Raw genomic sequence first — 17,224 nt, 5'->3', positions numbered from 1 at the left:
TTTAGTTGTCCAAAAGCAGTGCTGAAGTTCAACTAAAATTTTATTTAATATACAGTACTTATTTGTGCTAAAGTGGAACAATTCCAAGTATACTTAAGTACACTTTAAATATACTCTTTTATTTAAAGTACACATGAAATCAAAATTGACCATATTTACTTTATTAGCGCAAATTGTTAGTTTTGTGGTAAACAATTAATCCGTGCAAGTTAATCCACAAAAAAAAAAAAAATTTGGCTTCGAAATCTTTAATCAAAATCTGAAAATGCTCCTCCCCTCTGCAATGACGGCCCTTCTCTGATGATGTCAGTTTGACGGATTGGGCTTCGGCTTAACGTCCTTAACCATGCCCCTCCAACTGACAGTCTGCTGCCTGAATGAAACACCTACTTTTCTAGATCCAATCAGGTTCCAGTTGGAAAAAACAAGCCACGCCCTCTATTTTACTCATTTGGTATTCCGTTTCTCTCGGAAATACGTCACAACATCGGTTGCAATAAGTCGGTTGCAACTTCTGGTTCACAGAGACTTTAAGATTTGAAATGCATAATTCACTCAGCATAAACTTCAAATGTATTTTGGTGACATTACAATTCAATTCATTGCAATTCAATTACACTCTAAGAGTGTTGAACATACATTATTATACTGATAACAAACTTTTAGTGATTTTAAAACACATTGCAATGACTTTTCAAGTAAACTTGAAGTGTGCTAATGGCATCATTATATTATGCTTCAATAAAGAAATCTTTATAAATAATGGCACAGCTTAAGAATTTGCTTAAGCTTAAGAATTTGCCAACCCCCCAGTATACCAGTAACTCGCTTATCCAGAGAACATTAGTGAGACAATGGGAACAGATATATGTACATTGAATCCAGGAGCTACGGACTGGATTCAAACTCGAGTCACTGCCACACAAGCACACTCGTTTTACCAGTTATATTCATAATATTTTGACAGCCCAAAGGGCTGCAGTCCACATTTCAAAGTGCAATGGGCCATTAAAGTACCATTAATGGGAAAAGTGTATTACAGCATTGGAGTGTATTAGGAATACACTTAAGTAATAAAACTTCTGATCAAGTATATGAATTTCTTTCACCATTTCACCAAATGACTATATGTTGTTTTCTTTATTTGTCATAATTACATACATTTACTTTTGTAACTACTTTCTATATGTATTTAAAGCTGCTTTGCAACCATGCAAAATTGAGAAAAGTGCTATAGAAATAAATTTGCATTGAATTAAGCAATAGCCTACCTGATATTCAAAGTGTGGGCAAATTATTGAAAAGGTAAAGGTCATAATTATAAAATAATAATTAATAAAAGGTCATGATTATTTTTTTTGCAACTCAAAACACATTTCCTGTAAACTTGTATCTAGACCTATACTATTTTTATAGTCAAGTCAAGTCAAGTCACCTTAATTTATATAGCGCTTTTAACAATATAGATTGTTTCAAAGCAGCTTTACAGTGATAATAGGAAATTAAAGTAACAGAGAATGTTTGGCTTTAAAGCAGCTCTAGAATAAAGTTATTTTCCAGCTAAAGTTAGTTTTGATTGATTCACTTCCGTTGCAAAGATCATTAGTTATTAACTTAGGGGCCGCTAACACGACACCGTTCTAACAGAAAACCCTTAACGCGCTCCGACCTGTTCATTTGCACAATATCGGTATGTTGCATTTTTATTCTTCAACAAAGTTGAGGCTCTTATAAGTTATGGCACCACAATCTCTTCTATGGACACACAAAATAAATGAAAACAGTTTTGCCAATTTGGGTCAAAGTTACTTTCACACTTTACATTTTATTAGTATGTGTGTTCCATGGAAACTAACTATATGACAGTGGCACTGATCTGACTGTTGAGCTTCAAGAACATATTGTAACAACATTGATCATACAGATGTGCTCAAAGATGTGTCTTCGAATTTTGCCAAAAGCCAGGACATTTGCAGTTCTTGCAAAATTCTATTATTAAAGGGGTCCTTGATTATGATGCAACTTTTAAAAAAAACTTTAGTTAGTGTAATGTTGCTGTTTAAGCATAAACAACATCTGCAAAGTTACGACGCTCAATGCCATTCGCCCAATTCGCCTACAAACGGCTGGTAGGGACTACAACGAGCTTCTTCCCGGTTTGGTGACATCACAAACCCTAAAGTTCAGTAGCCCCGCCCACTGAATCGAGCACAACAAGTACTAGTAGGTAAATAACAGACGTGACGCTAATACTGGATCGAGCAACTAAACGATAAACATGCATTTGAAGAGTGCAAAATGTTGTGCAGTGCCAAGTTGTGGAAAAACACAGTAGCTGCATTGGATTTGCAGAGAGCATGAAATTAAAATACGATGCTGTGCCTTCTATATTGCCAGAGCCGCCTTAACCTAATGTTAGGCCCCGGGGCTGAGAGGTTTTGTAGGCCCCCCATCCCCTCAATTTAAAGAGTCTCATTTTAAAAAAGTGTAATAGCCTATCTAGGTAATCTACATCACAAAATGCATTAGTTTCTTTTGAGACCTACAACAGTGATTTTTTTAAATATTGTTTTTCATTTTAATATTGTTATTAACATATCACTGAGCACATAAACACAAGACACTTTATTTAACAACCACACACAGCAACTAAATTTCAACTTTATGCAAATGAGAAGCGATTTTCGCGAGCGACGACCAATAGGAAAGAAGCCTTTCAGTGGAGCTCAGCTCCCGTCACCGTCTCGAGTGCAGTGCAGGCAAGACAGAAGAGTTCAAGGGCGATTTCACTGTTTTATATGATTTGACTGTAACTAACCACAAACATGGATATAATAAAATGATGCATGGAAAAGAAACTGTCGACAGTCTCAGTGAGTTTAATTCATACATTTATAGTTCGAGTGTTGTAGTTTTATGATGCAAGTTTAGCACTGCTGCAGTTCATTTTACAGTGCATTATGTTGACTATTAGGGACAAGAAAATGTATTAGCCTATTTGTCAAATTCGGATGACGTTTTAGTAATTGATGACAGTATGAGTGAGTTTAATTTGTAGATTGATCGATCGTTAATCTAGTAAATGATTTAATCCCTGAACACTGCTGTGTGTAATATAAAACACTCTCCCAACAGCATACTGTTTCTTTTGAGCCTAATTCCTAGTCAAATTAAAATGATATAGTTGTATAATATCACTTGTGGTGGTGTTTTGTATAGATGTGGCCAGACGAGCAGTCTCATTCGCGCCGCGGGACCTCTAGACGCACGTAAACGCGTCTTTACAACACTGAAATCACTCGCGCCAGACGCTCTATTCGCGTTTGGTGTGAACGCACCTTAACAATAACATTAGAGTGACAGCACTACCAACGCCCACAAGCGACTAGCGACATACAGCGACAAAATCTGACAAGTTAAAACAAAATGACCTTTTCAGCTCATCATGAACCTGAACATGGGAGGCCCCTGAACTTGGGAGGCCCCTGGGCTTCAGCCCAGGTAAGCCCGTGCATTAAGGCGGCCTTGTATATTGGATCCGACAGGAACAGCGCAACACACTTATGTGATTAAAAAAGTTTTTACTGTGTCACTATTGCTTTGTTACAGATTGTTTAATACGGTGTGGCGAGCAGGACGAGGCCGAGGGCCGTGAGAGAACGGCGCGAGGCCGATGGCGTGATTGCTGATGAGCGACACCTGCGCAACGTATTGGTTACGTATCTCTCACGGCCCTCGGCCTCGTCCTGCTCACCACATACGGATTATGTGTACATGTCTAACCAAAATCACCAGTGCAGTGACCAGTGATTTCTGATAGGTAATGATTCATGTAGGCCTACAATCAGATGTTTTTGTCTCAAAAGTCGTTTATTGTCAGTAAATCAAACCAGTGACTAAACAGTCAACTTCACATTGTTTCTCTTAGAAGGATGAAAATAATCTGTTATTTAAACTGTGATTAAATTATATATAGAAAGCGATCAAAGAATGCTCCCTTTACAATCGCTGGAACTGTCAATCAAACAGCTTAAGTTCTGTTCTGGGCTCTCGCCAAAACTCCAATCTCTTATTTACATTTTGTTTGCACTGTTATGATGAAAGCATTCGTTAGTGTGCAAAAATCGAGTTACAATGACTAGGTCGCTGCATTCATGCGCTCAACATGTCTGAGATCGGCTACAATGCTCCTCACTGCAACCTTTCATGCCATAGATCTAAATATAATGCCATAGATCTAAAAAATAATGCTATAATCAACACTTTTCACGATTAGTAAACTTTGAGAACTGTAATAGTAAAAATGTGCTAAAAGTTTTCGAGAGGGTTCCACATGTAATACTTAACTATTTCATATGCAAAGATGTTAGCCAATCACAGCAGTGGGTGTTTACACTGAAGTCTCACAGCAGACACGCTTCAAACACAGCGTTCAAATTAGAGGGCTAAAACAGGGTGGGAAAATTTTCTTTTATTTCTAAATTATGACCATTTTTGCTGTAAAAATCATACTAACATTATAAGTGCACCCCAGGAAACATTATAAAATAATGCAGTTCAGGACCCCTTTAAGACAATGCTATAAACATCAAATACATACTCACAAATCCAGAATTTACCTTTTTTTTGGAAGCACACATTGTAAGAGTCTGCTAACTTCTAAACAAACTTAAAAACATAAAACTAGCAACAGTGTACAGGATGATTCAGACTGCGGAAAGCAAAGGGTTAAAAGAGTTTTCTTTTAAACAGTTTTTGATCTTTATCATATTTTCGCAAAGGATGCCCTCGTACACAGTCTGGAAAATCCACTAACCAAAGAAGAACCCCTGGAATACATCAGTCAAAAGTAGGAGTCATCATCATCACATAAAACGAGACTAAAAAAGATTTAAAAGGATTTAAATATATAGTAGTGTTAAAAGCCATGAATATTACTTTTTGCATATGCAGCTATTTTGAGAGCGAGAGAGAGACATTCTTTCTGTGAAGAGCTCCAGACCCAGCGGTGTGAAATTACGATTTTTTTTTTGGTCCCCATGAGAAAAACATCTAATAAAAAGTGTTTTTTTTTACATGTAAAAATGCTGAAAGTTTTCTGAGGTGGGTAGGTTTAGGTGTATGGTTAGTATGGGATAGATTATATAGTTTTTACAGTATAAAATTATGTCTATGGAATGTCCCCATAAAACATGAAAACCCAACGTGTGTGTGTGTGTGTGTGTGTGTGTGTGTGTGTGTGTGTGTGTGTGTGTGTGTGTGTGTGTGTGTGTGTGTGTGTGTGTGTGTGTGTGTGTGTGCGTGCGCGTGTGAGGAGATGATGTGTTAGGGTTGAATTGAGTTATGGGATGGGGTGGCAGGAAACAGTCTGCCGTGTTAGATTAGATAAGTCTCTCTTTACACATACAGAGCCTGCTCTGTCTCTGGCTATTATAGGGAGGGAATTATTAGTGCTATAAACCAGGACCAGAGAATAACCTCAAATTAGCATGTATTCCAACCCTGAACGGAAAGATTCTGTATGTTGACTGAAATGATAAAGCAGCATAAACAGTAACATGGCAAGATATCACAATGTGTTTAAATCATTTATTGCAGGAAAAACCGAATCAGTTCAAATGTATCTGCCACTGCAATATCATTCTCATGCACAGCAGACACACACAGTACAACACATGTCACAACAATGGCACAGTGTAGTTGCATATAGAATCACCTTCTTGTTTGATCCTTACATAACATGCACTTCAAAACATTAGCTAGGCCTAATTTAATCTAGGCTAATGCTTTATTGTGATTTTTTTGTAAGTATTTGTATTGTGCACTAAAAAAATAATAATAGTAATACATTTAAATGGAATTGAATTATTAATTGATTCTATGAAGACAAAATCAGTGAGAATATTTTATTCAAGGACATGATGTTATGTACTGGACTTGCAGACTCCAAATGCAGCTTTATTGAGACAATCCAGAATTTGTATCATATACCAGGCAAAAGGACAAACACACAGGCAAACAATCCAAATGAGCAGCAGAAAACACAGCGGGCGATTTCACCATAAGAATCAGGTTTAAATCGACTGAAGCAACAGCACCTGTACCAAGCGTAATAGCAGGGCAGGGTACCCAATACTCGTTCCCTTACTGTCAGGGGAACCGAGGTTACGTTAGTAACCGAGTATGTTCCCTTTCGAGAACGGTCTCTCGTATTGCATAGCTATACGCTATGGGAACCCATTTTAAATGGCCAAGGCCTTTATACAGAAAGAACTTGAGCCTGCAGAGCAGGAACCTCTAAGTTATAAAATCTTACAAATGTGGACGGCGAGGACCAAGATGAGGCCATGCCTCTTGTGGGAAATTTGTCTCTGGATAGCATATCCGCACCCTGGTTCAGAATGCCTGGGACATGCGCTGCTTTCAGTGAGCTCTCAAAAAATGCTCTCATTTCGAGGCAGCCTTTCCTGTAAGCGCCTTTCCGGGCTCGACCAGAGGCCGAACAGGGCTCCCCAACCTAGGTTGGAAGCGTCTGTTGAAATCACCTTCCTCCTCGAGACCATGTTCATGCCCGATTGGTACCAGTCGGCTACTTTCCAAGGAGCCAGGGCTCTGATACAGCCGTGGTTCACTTTGATGCGCAAGTGGCCTGAACGCCACACATGAGCCGGTACTCTGGGCTTTAGCCAGCGCTGCAGGGGACACATGTGCAGTAGGCCCAGTTGGAGTACTGACGATGCTGAGGCCATAAGGCCCAGAATCCTCTGAAATGTTCTAAGGGGCGTGTGAGAGCCCACCCTGAACGAAGCTGCTAGCTGTTGAATGGAGAGAGCGTGGTCTGGCGTGAGCCATGCTCTCATCTGAACCGAGTCGATAACTGTTCCACATAAAGGTTTCACTTTGGCTGGGAGACAGTACACTCTTGGAAAAATTTGTCCTGAGCCCAAGGCATTGCAAATGGCTGAGAAGCCAGGATCTATGGGTCAGTAATTCAGCCTCCGATTGGGCCAGAACGAGCCAATCATTTACATTTACATTTACATTTAGTCATTTAGCAGACGCCTTTATCCAAAGCGACTTACAAATTAGGACTAAATTCAGTGAGTCATCATAAAGAGGCAAAAGCAACAACAACGCAAGAAGTGCTCAAAATACGAAGGTCAGGTATTATTCAGAGTAGCATAAGCCTGATAAGTGATGTTTCAAAGGGAAAAGATTATTATTTTTTTTAATTTTTTTTCTATAAGGTTAAGTGCTCACGGAAGAGATTGGTTTTCAGCTGTCTTTTGAATGTTGTCAGGGATTCTGCATTCCGGATGAGGGTGGGGAGAGCGTTCCACCAGCATGGAACCGTGAATGAGAATGTTCTGGAAAGTGATTTTGTGGCTTTCTGTGATGGAACCACGAGACGTCGCTCGTTGACCGATCGTAGGTGTCTGGTAGGGATGTAGACTCGTAGGAGGGAGTGAAAGTAGGAGGGAGCTGAGCCTGTGATAGTTCTGTAAGCAAGCGTCAGTGCCTTGAACTTGATGCGAGCAGCGAGAGGTAGCCAGTGCAGAGAGATGAACAGAGGAGTGACGTGGGCCCTCTTGGGCTCGTTGAAGACAAGACGAGCTGCAGCATTCTGGATCATCTGTAGGGGTTTGGTTGCACATGCTGGAAGTCCAGCCAGAAGAGCATTGCAGTAGTCAAGCCTAGAGATGACCAGGGCCTGGACGATAAGTTGTGTTGCATGCTCAGTTAGGAAAGGCCTGATCTTCCTGATGTTGTGCAGTGCAAACCTGCATGATCGAGCTGTCTTTGAAATGTGATCTGTGAAGGTCAGCTGGTCATCAAACGTTACTCCAAGATTGCTGACCGATCTTGATGGGGTGATTAATGATGACTCTAGCTGGATGGTGAAGTCGTGCTGTAGAGATGGATTGGCAGGGAGGACGAGAAGCTCAGTCTTTGCCAGGTTGAGCTGCAGGTGATGTTCCTTCATCCATGTGGAGATGTCCGCCAGACAGCTTGAGACCCGTGCAGCTACTGTGGGATCATCTGGTTGAAAGGAGAGGAAGAGCTGCGTGTCATCAGCATAGCAGTGGTAGGAAAAACCGTGTGCCTGTATGATGTGTCCCAGTGATGTGGTGTAGATGGAGAAGAGGAGGGGACCAAGAACTGAACCCTGGGGAACACCTGTGGTCAGCTGATGTGCTCTGGATACCTCACCTCTCCATGCGACCTTGAAGGACCTACCTGTGAGATAGGACTCAAACCAGTGGAGTGAAGTTCCTGTGATGCCCAGTGATGAGAGGGTGGACATAAGGATCTGATGATTCACCGTGTCGAAGGCAGCAGACAGATCCAGGAGAATGAGGACTGAAGATTTGGAAGCAGCTTTTGCGATCCGTAGGGCTTCTGTGACTGACAGTAATGCAGTCTCAGTTGAATGTCCTTTCTTGAAGCCAGATTGGTTGACATCCAGCTGGTTGTTTAGAGACAAGAAGGATGTTAGTTGGTTGAAGACAGCTCTTTCAAGTGTCTTCGCAATGAATGGTAGGAGAGAGATAGGTCTGTAATTCTCTACAAGTGATGTGTTTAGCGTTGGTTTTTTGAGCAGTGGAGTAACCCGAGCCTGCTTGAATGCTGTAGGGAAGGTGCCAGTATGGAGGGATGAGTTGATGATGTGTGTGAGTGATGGTAGAAGTGTGGGAGAGATGGCTTGTAGAAGGTGTGAGGGGATGGGGTCAAGCGGGCAGGTGGTAGGGTGACTGGAGAGGAGAAGTGTAGATACTTCTTCCTCGGTTAGCGAAGAAAAGGAGGACAGAGGGGTATTGGCTGTGGAAGGGGTCGGTCTGGGTTCCTGTGTGTGTGGAGCTGAGAACTGACTGCTGATAGCTGTTGTTTTGTTGGTGAAGAAGTGCGCAAAATCGTCAGCAGTTAAGGAGGAGGCGGGTGGTGGTGGAGGTGGACAGAGGAGAGAGTTGAATGTCTTGAAGAGTAATCGTGTGTTGGAGGAGCTGTTGATCTTGTTGTGGAAGTATGAAGATTTTGCAGCATGAACATCAACAGAAAAGGAGGAGAGGAGAGATTGATACATACTCAGGTCAGATGCGTCTTTTGATTTGTGCCATTTCCTCTCCGCTGCCCTGAGTTCGGTCCGGTGTTCCCGAAGAACCTCAGATAACCAGGGGTTAGAGGGAGTAGCGCGTGCTGGCCTGGAGGAGAGAGGGCAGATAATGTCTAGAGAAGAGATTAGAGTGGAGCATAAGGTGTCCGTTGCGGTATTCACATCCAGAGATGAGAATTGTGAGGGTGGGGGAAGAGAGGATGACACGGCAGAGGAAAGATGGGAGGGGGAAAGTGAGCGCAGGTTTCGTCTGAAAGTGACTGGTGGTGGGGGTGGTGGTGCAGGGGTAGAGAGTTGTAGACTGAAAGTAATGAGGAAATGATCTGAAACGTGGAGAGGTGTCACCAGGATGTTTTCTGTGGTGCAGTTGCGTGTGTATACCAGGTCCAGTTGGTTGCCTGATTTGTGAGTACCTGTGGTGATGAGTCGTTTGAGATCGAAAGAGGCTAGGAGAGAGGTGAAGTCTGTTGCATGTGGCTTTTCGAGATGAATGTTGAAGTCACCGAAGACTAGAAGTGGGGTGCCGTCCTCAGGGAAAGTGGACAGCAGCACATCCAGCTCATCTACAAAGTTACCCAGCTGACCTGGGGGGCGATAAATGACTACAATATGGATTTTAATGGGAGTTGTAAGTGTAATAGCATGATATTCAAATGAGTTGTTGTTGCATAGAGAAGAGCGCGTGGAGTATTTGCAATTGTTAGAAATGAGAAGCCCTGTACCCCCACCTCTCCCAGACTGGCGAGGGGAGTGGGAGAAGGAGAAATTGCTAGAGAGAGCAGCAGGGGTTGCTGAGTCTTCTGGACGAATCCAGGTCTCAGTCAGCCCCAAGATACTAAGAGTCGAATGAGATGCAAAGGCTGGAATGAAGTCAGCTTTATTGACTGCTGACTGACAATTCCATAGACCCACGGAAAGAGAGAGAGGAGTATGTGAGGATGTGAGGATGGGACGCAGATTGGCAGTATTGCTCTGTCTATTGTGCGTGATGAAAGGACGTTGCCGAGAGATAACAGGAATGTATTGAAAGCACATGTTGATTAAGGTGAACAATAAGATAAGTAGAGGGAAAAAGAAGGGATGAGGAGATATTTAAGTGCCTTTCTGGTGTCCTTGCTCGGTGGAGTCGCGCAGGTAGAGTCGCTGGTCTTTACCCGAGTCGGTCTTCACACGAGAGCTGAATGCTTCCGCTGACGCTTCCGCGGCAGCGTGCAAATTACACAGATATACAGATAATGCTCTCACCGCTTGAGTGAGTACAGCTGTTTCGTTCGGCCAATTAAGTCAATAACGCCAAAATGTGTCAAATCTAAAGTGCTAGGAGCAAGGGCTTAAGTTACGTGCAAATTAGATTGCTATAAACATTTACATTTGTTTCATTCGCGGCTATTTCTCTAAAGTGCCAATGCGTCTAACTGAAATACAGGATTATGTGAAATTAAAATGACAAAATAACAAGAGAATCGAAGATGGCCTTACCTTGACTAAAATACAGCACTGAAATATCAGGAGAACAAGGTATTCTAGAGAAAACCACTTGCGAGCTGCGTGCCTCTAGTATGCTGCCCGCTGGTCCTATTGAAGTGATCTGAAGCTCTTCTATTTATATCTATCAATTCTTACAGATGCTGTTTCGTTCGGCCAATTAAGTCAATAACGCCAAAATGTGTCAAATCTAAAGTGCTTGACTAAAATACAGCACTGAAATATCAGGAGAACAAGGTATTCTAGAGAAAACCACTTGCGAGCTGCGTGCCTCTAGTATGCTGCCCGCTGGTCCTATTGAAGTGATCTGAAGCTCTTCTATTTATATCTATCAATTCTTACAGATGCTGTTTCGTTCGGCCAATTAAGTCAATAACGCCAAAATGTGTCAAATCTAAAGTGCTAGGAGCAAGGGCTTAAGTTACGTGCAAATTAGATTGCTATAAACATTTACATTTGTTTCATTCGCGGCTATTTCTCTAAAGTGCCAATGCGTCTAACTGAAATACAGGATTATGTGAAATTAAAATGACAAAATAACAAGAGAATCGAAGATGGCCTTACCTTGACTAAAATACAGCACTGAAATATCAGGAGAACAAGGTATTCTAGAGAAAACCACTTGCGAGCTGCGTGCCTCTAGTATGCTGCCCGCTGGTCCAATCGTAGAGGTAATTCAGAACGCGCATTCCCCACTGTCTCAGACTCGGTCAGTGATTTTTTACTTTACTTTTTTACTTTTTATACTATTTTTTTTTTTTTTTTTTTTTTATATATTTTATTCTTAGAATTTGTATTACTATGTTTCTTGTTGTATTTGTATTTGTATATGTGCACTGGAAGCTTCAGTACCAAGAAAAATTCCTTGTGGGTGCAAGCACACTTGGCAATAAAGCTCTTTCTGATTCTGATTCTGATTCTGATTCTGATGGGGAACTGTTTCTACAGCTCCTTTTGCCAACAGCTTTGACACTTCGGTGTGAAGGACGTGAGCCACGCTGCTTCTCACTGTCGTCTCCACCACGGCACGAAAGCGCAGGGGTCTGCGAGGTAATTGGAGCGAGTAACCTCGTTTAATTATGTTCATTACCCATTCTGACACATCGGGGATGGCTGCCCAGGCCTCGGCCCAATTGGCTAGGGGTTGAATGAAGTCTAGGGGCGGGCTGCCATGCAAAGGGGACCCAGCCACCCAGATGTTGTGAGTAGAAAAAAAGCTCTTTTTGTGCTCTATTTGGGTCGCTGATAAAACAGCGTTTGTTTGCAGGGGTGCGTGTTTTAGAACAGGACCATTGACTGCAGTATGAACATCTCCAGTCGCCTGAACTGAAGAGGGGACTGGGAGAAGTGTGAGAGCTCTTTTTGAAGGTGGTCCAGCCGCAGCGGGAAACCCTCAAACCCTCCCTTTTCATTCCTGTCGTGCGACTAGGAAGGCTTTCAAGGCTCAGGGTCCAACACAATCTTGGGTCGGGGCCCCTGACGCTCTGGGAACGAGTAGCGTTTTGCGCTTCGGCAAGAAATGACAAATGACCTGCAACGCCTTCTGTGCTTCGGTGAAGCACTCGGAGAAGCCCTTCACAACAGAGACTGGAGAGTCCAGAAAAGCAGTATTGTCTGCATCCTTAATCTCCGTCAGGTTTAGCCAGAGGTGGCGATTTAGCACAATCAAACTGGCCATACTCCTTCCAATAGCCTGGGCGGTGGTTTTAATGGCACGCAGAGCTAGATCAGTGGCGCAGCGCAGGTCCCTAAAAGCCTCGGGGTTAGGTCCAGACTTGTCTATGGAGCAGAGGAGTTTAGCTTGGAACACCTGGAGGACCGCCATGGTGTGCAGGGCCGATGCAGCTTGGGCAGCGGCGGTGTAAGCTCGGCCGGCGAGAGCTAAAGTGGCTCTGCAGGGTTTCGATTAGTGATCAACCGATATATCGGTCGGCCGATATATCGGACCGAAATTTGCGGGTTTTACGTGTATCGGCATCGGCCGATACGCGGCTGCTGTGTTCGCCGATAGTTTTTTCCCGGCATTATTTACAGACAGGCGTCTGCAGGCAGCTCTGTGTTGCTGGAGACGCTGCAGTTCACGTGCAGCCCATGCACTGCCCCTCCCACACTAGCAGAGTGCTGGAAGCGTCTTCAAGACAACGGTAAACTTTAAACTAAACTTTAAAGTTGTAAACTTTCAAAGCATCTTTTAACTGTTTTACTTAGCTGAAATATTGCCATACACTTTGAAAGTGGAAACACGTTGCTCTATATGTGCGTGCAACTATAGCTAAGCAAGTTTTTGGGTCCAAATGGAAAACGTGAATGCCGAATGCCTCATCTATAAAAGTAAACTGATTGTCATTGTATTTAGGGAGCTGCAAATAGCTTAGTTTGAGGCTATCCATATGCATACGGCAGCTGTTACGAACACTGGTCATAGGATTAAATAATGCCGACGTTGTTCCGTGATTCCGTGATATTTGTGGGAGTTTTATTCAGCGACCACCTGGCTGAGGTTTGGACGTGTGCTCATAAAAGAAGCGATGCAGCGCGCTCGTTTGTCCAGGCGCTCCTATGCCGTGGTGAGATGAAAACATCTACATTTTTCAGAATGCCGCAAGCGCACGCAGGTCATGTGACAAAAAACAACTGACCTTTCCATGACAACATCGACAGCTCGGACGAACAGCTGATCATAGCTGGACAGGGCGGGTTTTTATTTCTCATCTCCATAAATATGTAGTCGTAAAGGGCTAGAAATAAATGAATCCTTACTATACTTCCTCGTCATCATGGAGAGCGCAGTTCATGGTTGCATAGCAACGACAGACGCCACTGGAGCGCAAGCACTTGTAGAAAGAGAATGCGGCGCGGCCGTGCTTTCCACACATTTTTAGACGTGATATGTGAACAGTCCCTAATTCATAAAAAACTGAGAATCTATTTGGTTTAAAATTGTTTTTGTTTTGTTTAAAATGGACTAGGTTGTAAATAGTTGGTTACTTTTAAAATTAAGTATAGTACAGTTTGCACTTTATTATGCTGCTTGCTTGTTGCTATACTGTGTGCAACAGTGTAATTATTTTATTTATGCTTAAATATTTATTTTCAGAATTTATTTTCAGAATTTGAATTATGCTTAAATATTTATTTTCAGTATTTTCAGCACTGAACTTTTTTTTTTTTTACTTGTTCTACCTCATATGTTTTTAATATTTGTCAAATATTGTTTTGTTTTTTAAGTTCAATAAATGTTCCTTTTTTAAATTGAGACTTGTAACATTTGTTATCATCATTGTGTCATTTTTATGATGTAAATTGAGTGAGCAAAAGCAGTATCGGCTCCAAATATCGGCCCAAGAAAATCGGCAGCCCGTATCGGTCATCGGCTAAGGCAAATGTAAGGAAATGTAGTTCATGTAGTGGTAAAGGAAACGGAAGGAGTGTCACTCCGGCTGGCAGGTGTGACACATGACTTGGACCTGGGTTTTGGCATTTAGCAAGAATTTTAGCAGATTTTTTTAAAGCTTTACAGACTTTTAATTTTTTTTGCCACTATGAATAATTTAATATGAAAATGACACCATTTAATGACAGAAAATTTAACACCATAGCCGCGTTTCCACCGAAATTACCCAGAACAATTTGTGCCAGGAACTTTTTTCCCCCAGACCTGTTGCTAGCCGAGTTTCCACCGCGGTCTAAAGTACTGTGAAGATTAGGGAAATAGTCCGGTGACGTAGGACTGTGCGCGACTTTACAGTTCCCACTGGATTTCATCCTCTGAATTTAAGCTTAATAAAGCATGAACCTCGTCGTCGGTCCATCAGTCGTATTTTTTCCTAAAAGTTCCTGAATTTTGAAAAAGTACTACCTCGCGAGCAGGGACTTTCGGAGGGGGAAATATTTACCCGGAACTTCAGTTAGACCCTGGTTCCTGCAGTGTAAACACACCGAGCACCACCCCAAAGTTCCTAGTTCCTAGGGAAAGTTCCTGCGGTGGAAACGCGGCTCATATCTGCACCTCAAGTGAGAGATGCAACATCTTCTTTCATTATATTGTGAGTGTTTGGGGGAGTGCAGAACTCTATGAATGGCATGATGATTTGAAGGAATTAAAATACACTAAATACAAATAATTCAATAAGATATATCAATAGCATTCTAATGTTTAGCAATAGCAAAAGTAAACCCTTTAATTTACTATGTTGCAACTACATGTCAACTAACTCTCATTAGAATATTAGTAGGCTGTCTGCTTAATATCTGCTAACTCTTTATTGTGATGCTCCTCCAACAGACATTCTACTGACTATATAGCTTTGCAACTACCTGTCAACTTATTCTAACTCTAACCCTACCAGTCTACTAATACTCTACTAACACTCTAATGAGAGTTAGTAGACATGTAGGCACAGTGTTACTTATAGTAAGAATGTGTTAAAGGGACCATCAAAATAAAGTGAAACCCTTGCATCTTAATTAAAAGGCTGAATGTTTTGTGTATATTTGCGCATACTGCAGTCAAGTGGGATAACTAGCTGGGTTATGTTCTCATCATGATAGCAAATGCCAGAATGTCCAGACTGTCATAGTATTTTGATTACCAAACTATCTAGGTCTATAAACTCAGCATAATAAGCATAATTTAAAACAATACTTTTGGAACTGAAATGGAAATTAAATTCTGAATGCCATAAACCTGGAGTGTATGCGAGTTTTCCTGCAAATGTTTATAATACAGTATTACTGTATATCCATCTGTCTGTCTTTATATGAATGTGATATGGTACTACATAGCACATGCTGTTCCAGAACATGTGAATTCCAGAATCATGCTGTTCCAATGAGCAGGTGTGACACTCCTGCACAAAGACATACATTCAGTCAGACAGACAGAGGGGATATCTCCATCTGAACAAACAGATCAGTGACTCTTTCCCATTGCCACATCAAAGGGGGCTCATTGCCGTAGACTGACAACCCTGAGATCCAAGACTATTTCCACAGATCCACTTCTTCAAAAGCAACTCCTTCTCAATTCTGTTTTACACCTTTAATTCACATACTTTTTTCTCTCCTCCCTTCTTTTTGTTCAACCTGTCACACGAAAGTAGAAACAAAATCAGAACACACTCCCTGAGGAAGATAGTGTAGAAAGTCTAAAGAGTGTTTTATGTTCTATTCATGTGTGATCTAAATGCATGTTCTTTTCCTGTGTTATGTGTTCTGTTTGTGTGGGGCTTTAAGGGGGTGGGGTGTTCTTCTGATGAACAAGCCTGTGCAGTTTTGTGTGGGCGGGAACTGGGGGAAAAGTTGCAGACGTTTTTTTCGCTGACTATGAGGCAGGAGCATTGGCCACACAGTTGCTCACGTTAATAAGGAAGTCTTAAAATCGTTCAGTGTGTCTACCGTTTTCTCTGTTCGCTCCAACAGTATAAAGGAAAAAAAAGCAAAAGAAGATCATCATTTTAGATGCAATGGCAGACAGAGGAGAACCAATGCATAAAATAAATAAAAAATTGAGAAGTATCCACAGTCTGGTTTTCTCTGCAGCACTAGTTTCTTAAGCAGAGGGCAGTGTAATAAATGTGTCATTTAAAGCTGCAGCATAAGAACTGCACGGCTCCTAGTTTTACTTTATAAGAGATGTCAATTCTGACAGATCAAGGCTAACCGACAGATCAACGCTCTAGTGTGCCAACAAATCAGAGTTATCTTGTAAAAGATTGGGCCTGAAATGCATCTCCCTCTTCATTGAATGCCCTTGTGTTTTGGTTGTGAGGGTTAAAAAAAAGAAGAAAAAAAAGAACTGCCACTAATAAAAGATGGTGAGTCATGATAGTGAGATATCAGCTGTATTCAATTATGGCTCTTTTCACACACATGCGCACAGTGTAAAGACAGATAGGAGCGTGCCTCATCCACTTCACATCAAATTCCCAATGTAAGCTTCTAGACTATTGCATTCTAGGATCTTCTTATAATACACATTACTTAAGCAGTATCACACAAGCAAGCTGTTCTAATCTCTAATCAAATATAATCTGTCCTGATATTCAGAACATCAGCAAGATTTTGAATGCGTGTTCCAAACTAAATTCAAAGCAGGATCAACCCTTACACATCAGAGCAACACACAGCAGAGGTTTACACATACTAGCATACTACTACTTCTTACTTGTAATAGTACTTCTTACAATGTCTGCCCTATGTACAATAGTAAGAATAGTATGTTAGTATGCTATTCCTTATTATACTGTAAAATGCAAAAAGTGTGAAATGAGTAGTACATGCAACTAACCACTAGGACAGCAATGCAATTTAGGACGCAGTAACTTATTTCTTTCCTAAATCAGTATTTTAGGATGAGTGAATGATTCATAAAGACAGTCACTTCCCTAGTGAAAGGTAAATATACTAAAATTTATTAGATAAAATAGTGCTGGGGTCCAGCTAGATCTATACTGAAGTATATTTGATTGTGCTAAAGTGGAACTATTGCAAGTACACTCTAAACAAAAATGGTGCTAAATAGCACTAAAAGTGGTCCATTGGCTTGTAATCATAGGGAACCACTTTAAGTGCCATATAGCACCTACCTTTGTCAAATGGTGCTATGTAGAACCATAAGAGGTGCCA

The 17,224-nt window shown here is 41.5% G+C and overlaps 1 protein-coding gene and 1 long non-coding RNA gene across 2 annotated transcripts in view; one reads left to right on the top strand and one right to left on the bottom strand.

The window, feature by feature from the left end:
- The window catches only part of nalf1a (NALCN channel auxiliary factor 1a), a 200,525-nt gene that overhangs the window by 124,485 nt on the left and 58,816 nt on the right, over positions 1 to 17,224 (bottom strand). The window lies entirely within an intron of this gene.
- Positions 1,128 to 2,858, top strand: LOC309495684. Its single transcript, XR_014204791.1, has 2 exons — positions 1,128 to 1,519; positions 1,571 to 2,858. It is a non-coding gene; the product is annotated as an uncharacterized lncRNA (long non-coding RNA).

This window comes from Leuciscus leuciscus, assembly GCF_965113295.1.
Source record: "Leuciscus leuciscus genome assembly, chromosome: 3".
NCBI classification, from domain to species: Eukaryota; Metazoa; Chordata; class Actinopteri; order Cypriniformes; family Leuciscidae; genus Leuciscus; species Leuciscus leuciscus.
Note: the sequence above shows the minus strand (reverse complement) of the source record. Positions and strands in the feature narration are given on the sequence as shown.